Below are 6467 nucleotides of genomic sequence, written 5' to 3'. Positions count from 1 at the left end.
GTCAGCCTGGCGTGCAGAAGTCCTGGGTTTGATTCCCGGCCAGGGCACACAGGAGAAGTGTCCATCTGCTTCTCCACCCCTCCCCCTCTCCTTCTTCTCTGTCTCTCTCTTCCCCTCCCGCAGACAAGGCTCCATTGGAGCAAAGATGGCCCAGGCGCTGGGGATGGCTCCTTGGCCTCTAGCCCCAGGCACTGTAGTGGCTCTGGTCTCAACAGAGCGACCCCCCCAGGGGCAGAGCATCGCCCCCTGGTGGGCAGAGCCTCGCCCCTGGTGGGTGAGCCGGGTGGATACTGGTCGGGCGCATGTGGGAGTCTGTCTGACTGTCTCTCCCCATTTCCAGCTTTAGAAAAATTAATTATTAAAATTAAATAAAGTGATGCCATTTGGATAGGAATTAACATAGAGTCTTAGTGCCATAATTGTGTAATGTGATAAACAGACTGACTTTTAAGCAAGACCCAGTTAGTATGTGTGTGAAGTTATACATAGATAAGAAGTGGCTTGGTGTTATTTACATTAACTTTGTAAATTAATGTAAATAAGAACATCTAAAAAGGTAGTTTAATGTAAACATTTCAATAGATTGACATAAAGGGGATTCCCTGAAAGGAACTCTCAAAAAGGTGATTTGAGATGATAATCCTGTAGATTGACACCTGTTTGAAGGCCTTAGCCAGAAAAGGTACTAAAGCTGAGGGGCCCTGTGCTGCAGTAGTTGCCCAGACCCCAACGTTGATGTAGACTGTCTCCATGCCACTCTGACTTCTGACCAAAGACAGCTGAGAGGAGCACGTCAAGGGGGCGCCCTTAAGCTGTACCCTGGCATGCCAAAAGGATTTGTGAGTAATAAACTGCCTGTGTGATTATTGCAACTAGTTTGTGTGCCGGTCGTGTTTTTTCCGGTGGCACTTAACAATAGCATCCCAAAAGCTGCCTCAAGAGTAGTCTCAAAGAGGCTGCCATCCCTGCTTATAAGCAGGAGTGTCCCTCTGCACTGGGAAGTCGAATCAGGGACGCCTGATCGAGGCAGAGCTCGGGCTCTAATGGGACAACAAACTTTTGTAAATATTACATTATACTAAGAAAGTATATATTCTCTGTTTAGTGTAGAGTTCAATATATATAATATATTTAGTAGTTAGATATTATTAATTGTATTCAGATTTTTGGTATCTGGGCTTATTTTTTGTTTGCTGATCTATCAGTTTGTTTTTAAAATCTCTGAGGATAACCTAGCATTCTGTCAGTTGTCATTTTATATATTTTGAGGCTATGTTACTGCATATATTAATATGTTCATGATGGCTATATATCCTTGTTCAGCGGTTCATTTTCCAAGCATATAACTATTCCCTTTTTCTTTTATTATTTGGTCTAGGATGCTATTTAATCATATAGAAAGATTGCTACCCAATTTTATTTTTGTTTATATCTTTTTCTCTTCTTTAATTTTAAACATAGTATTTTACTTTGCTTTCAAAGTGTCTCATGTACACAGCATATTACTGGATCTTGTTTTCTTTTTAATTTTTTTTTATCTTGAGAGTTTCTAAATTTTTCCCCTTCTTTTTCCAAGTGAGAGAAGAGCAAACAGACAGACTCCCACATGTGCCCTGATCAGGATCCACCCAGCAATGCTCATCTGGGGCTAATGCTCTGCCCATCTGGGGCCATGCTCAAAATTGAGCTATTTTTAGTACCTGAGGCAGAGGCTCCAGTGAGTCATCTTTAGCTCCCAAGGACCAATGTGCTTGAACCAATCAAGCCATGGCTGTGGGAGGGAAAGAGAAAAAGAGAGAAGGAGGAGAGGTGGAAAACAGATGGTCACTTCTCCATGTTCCTGAGAATTGAACCCAGGATGTCCACATGCCTGGCTGATGATCTACGCTGAGCCAACTGGCCAGAGCTGAGTTTCTAAATTTTAATTGATAAATTTTACTAATCTATATTTGTTGAACTTTCTGGGACTTACTTTATATTTTCTGTATTCACTTTGTTTCATGTTTCTCCTTTCATGTTTTCCACTGGCTAGGCAAATTTGAATGCTATTTATTTCTGCTATGTTATTTGTCTGACACTTATGTTTGTTTACTTCTTAATGTATTTATCAACATATTACTCTTAAAAAAGCAATAACAGGCCCTGGCCAGTTGGCTCAGTGGTAGAGCGTCGGCCGGGTGTGAGGGGGACCCGGGTTCGATTCCCAGCCAGGGCACATAGGAGAAGCGCCCATTTGCTTCTCCACTCCCCCTCTTTCCTCTCTGTCTCTCTCTTCCCCTCCAGCAGCCAAGGCTCCATTGAAGCAAAGATGGCCCGGGCGCTGAGGATGGCTCCTTGGCCTCTGCCCCAGGTGCTAGAGTGGCTCTGGTCGCAAAAGAGTGATGCCCCGGAGCGGCAGAGCATCGCCCCCTGGTGGGCAGAGCTTCGCTCCTGGTGGGCGTGCTGGGTGGATCCTGGTCAGGCGCATGTGGGAGTCTGTCTGACTTGACTCTCCCCATTTCCAACTTCAGAAAAATACAAAAAAAAAAAAGTAAAAAAATTAAAAAAAAAAAAAGCAATAACATTAAGATACCTTCATAACCATGACAAATTTGATATTGTTTAGAAAATTTGTTCCAGCTTGTTATACTTTTTCTCTTTTTTTCTTTGGTCATTAGGGTTTTAGACAATGATAACAACTACAGTTATTTAATCACCCTTACATGTCCCATATATCTGGTTGCACCCTCTTCCTTTTAGTTTACTTCTCTTTTTTTTATTATTTTCTTATGAGAAAGAGGGAGACAGATGAAAAGCAGAATCTCCTCATAGTTGTGTCACCTTAATTGTTCATTGACTGCTTCTCATACACGCCTTGACAGAGGTGTTCCAGCCCAGCTAGTGACCCCTTCCTCAAGCCAGCAAACCTGGGCGCAAGCCAGAGACCTTGGGATCACATCAATGATCCCATACTCAAGTTGGCAACCCAATGGTCAAGCTGGCAAGCCTGCACTCAAACCAGCAACCTCGGGGTTTAGAACCTGGATTCACAGTGTCCCGAGTCAATGCTCTAGCCACTGCACCACCACATGTCAGGCTACTTCTCTTCTTGTTAGACCACTTCTCCTAAGAGAATTTCTAAAGTGTTCTGTGGTAAACTTCTAAGGCCTTTTTTGCCTGAGAATATCTTTATTGTGGTCAGACATTAACAGACATGTAAAAAATTCTGGAAATGAACTTGTTTTCCTTTATTACTCTAAAATTATTGCTCTACTGACTTTTTGTATCCAGTTTTCTGTAAAAAGAAGTAATATCAAAAAAATGATGTGAATACAGTTCTTGGGCCTTGGCCTGTTGGCTCAGTAGATAGAGTGTGGGCCCAGCATATAAACATCCCTGATTCAATTTCCAGTCAGTGCACATAAGAGAAGTGACCATCTACTCTCTCCAACCATCTTTTCTCTCTCTTCTCCTCCCACAGCCAGTGGCTTCACTGGATCAAGCGTCAGCCTCAGGTGCTGAGGATAGCTTGCTTGATTCAAGCATTGGTCCCAGACGGGGGTTATCAGGTGAATCCCAGTCCCGGGGCATGCGGGAGTCTATCTCTCCTCATCTCACTTAAACAAATATATATAATATATATATACTGCTCTTATATCTTTGTAGGTCATCAACTCTGGAGATTCTTTGTCTTGATGTTTCTGGAAGATTTTAGAATTTTCCTTTTCTTTTTGATGTTCTTAACTAAGGATAGTCAACTGTTTAAACTTACTGGCTAGTTTTATATCTCTGTTAGTAGTAAAATTTTCTAACAGCCCACCAGTTCCACAGTAATGGTGATTTATAAAGTAGGAAAGTAACTTTATATTATAAAATTTATAAAGCAGAGTTACAGCAAGTTAAAGCATAAAATAATAATCACTTACCAAGTAGTTTATGTTGGATTTTCGCTGTTTGGCAGAATAAAACTTTATAAGACATCTTACTATAGTTAAATTTATCTTTTTATTTATACCTTGGTTGCTCCACTATCACCCACCATGAAAGCTGGAGCACCCACTAGTGGGTAGTGGGGACCAGGTTAACTACCACTGTCTATGAAGTGTATAAATGTGATATTTTTTTCTTACCTAGAGATTTTAACATATAAAGAGACTTCTCAATTCTGAGATCTTGAAAATCATTATTATAACAAACATAATTTTCTGTTGATTTTATTATTCTCTTGTTCTCCACTCCAACTATCTGGATGTTACCATTTCTATTTCCATTGTTTATATCCCTTATATCTAGCATTTTATTTTTTATTCTTATATTATTAACTAACTATTGTATTCTTTTCCCATAAAAATAACTGTAAACGTAATTTTGCCCCACAAAAGATATATCATTTTTTGTTATTCAGCAATCTTGCAAGACATCAAACTATCATTTTCTCATCTGGCTCTGCCTGCACTCACCACAGTCATCTCCCCTGACCACCAGCACCAGGCACAAAACAGGAGATGTGGTGAGCAGCCTGCTCACAAATCTGTCTCCATCCTCAGGCCAGATGACCAGGTGCATGGAGATCTGGGAAGGGCAGTGTCCAGGGCCTTCAGGAGAAATGTCAGTGGCAAGATGAGAGACACAATGACTCCATGTTAAGCCTGCCACACAAAGGACAGCCACACGGGGGTCAGAGGAGGCATGGGGCTGTCCTCTGGGTGAGCAGGGGCCAGCACAGAGGTGCGGTCTCAAAGAAGGGGGCCATGGGAGGGCAGTGTGAAAGGGGAAGACCAGCGTTCTGACTCTTCTGCCCCACTTCCTCTCCCAGGGCCATTGCTTCTACGGTGGGAACCTGGCCACACCAGGTGAAGGATTTTGGCCAGCCACTCCTCCATCCATGGTTCCGGCTAAAGCTGTCTCTGGTGCTGTTCAAGTCTCCTGCCGTACACCATGTGGGTCACCCCAAACTCCTCTGGGTAGAGCTGGAGTCTAGAGCCCACCCAGGTGATGCTGGAAGGTGAGGGGACTGCAGTGTGGGAAGATGATCTGGGGAGGGGTGGTTCATGCACCAGGGTCCCCTGAAAGGCAGTGGCATCCTTCCTGTCCCTGGAAAGGCATGGGACAGTCGGAAATGTGTGTAGAGCTATGTCTCCCTCTTGCCCCAGGTCCACCTCCCCAGCTCCAGAGCACTGCAGAGCCAAAGGAAGGCTCTGCTAAGGGTCCTGTACCTGGTCCAGCCAGAGGCCCCGCCCTGGCCTCGCCAGGCCTGAAGCGGTACCAGAAGCCAAGAAGAAGGCATCTTTTGGAGCCTTACAGCTTACTGCCTTTTAGGTTCTAAGCAACTATCCTAAATAAATCAGTAATTGAAGGTGAGCAATCTCCAATATTATAATAGGAAAAATCAATAATTCCCCATAAACCAGGCTGCTTATATAAAATATAGCTAATTAAATGTAATACTGTGGAACAAACAGAAATAAAGTTGTTAATTAAAAATATGTAGACTTTATCTACTTGTATATATATATCAGAAATATAATTGGGTCCATCTGTACATTGTATATGGCAGAATGCTCACCATACAACTTATTTTTTAATTAACTTGTAAAACAGAATTATATTTTCTGGCAATTATACCAATGTAAAGTGACACAATGGAGAAATAAAATTAGGAAATGGATGCAGCTCAATGTTAATATTTGTGAACTCTAACAAGTGGGACCACAAATAGTTACTGTTTCTTGCTTATAATTTCTGGGTTTTGTACGAGGATCATGTATTCATAATGAGACATTGTAAAACCATATATACTATACTTTAAGATGCTTTAAAGGTCAATAATCTCACCATCATCAATAATATCCTTCTCAACTTTCCCATATGCCATTTTATTTCTTTAAATTGTCTCAAGAAGCACAATCTACTTGATGGGCTACATTCTACTACCCTCAGTGTTTAGTTTAGTTTACTATTTGAGCAGTTATTACCACAGAGTAGTTAATTACAGTACTGTATTTAAAATCACTAGGGATGGAAAGAGTATTTCTTTGGCTGTAACAAATATAATTCAAAAGAACTCCCTTCACTAAACACGTGCTTAATCATTTCCCTTCCTTGCTGAGCCCAGAATTTAACAAACCGTTGTAATTCAACTTAGAAAATGGCAGTGGTTCCACTGGAACAGGATGTTAAGGAAACAACGTAACTAGTCTGTCCTACCAGAAGGTTCCCAGTTCACAGACACAGCTGGAACAAGCTATAATTAAAAGTTAAACCAGTATGTCAAAAATATTCAAGCAATACATTAAATGTGAAAATGCAACCTGTAGGCAAGCATTTCAAAAGAAGGCGTATTGTGTAAGATGGAGTCACACCACGTAAATCCACAGAGACATGGGGCTGAATCACCAAAAGGCAGTCAATCTTGTGCTAAGACCTGGCACTGAGAGGAGACTCACCAGCTACCTTTCAATTCATATGTCCTTGGACTGAAAACCAGC

The sequence above is a fragment of the Saccopteryx leptura genome, chromosome 3, assembly GCF_036850995.1.
Source record: "Saccopteryx leptura isolate mSacLep1 chromosome 3, mSacLep1_pri_phased_curated, whole genome shotgun sequence".
Classification (NCBI taxonomy): domain Eukaryota; kingdom Metazoa; phylum Chordata; class Mammalia; order Chiroptera; family Emballonuridae; genus Saccopteryx; species Saccopteryx leptura.
This window is presented reverse-complemented; position numbering follows the sequence as displayed.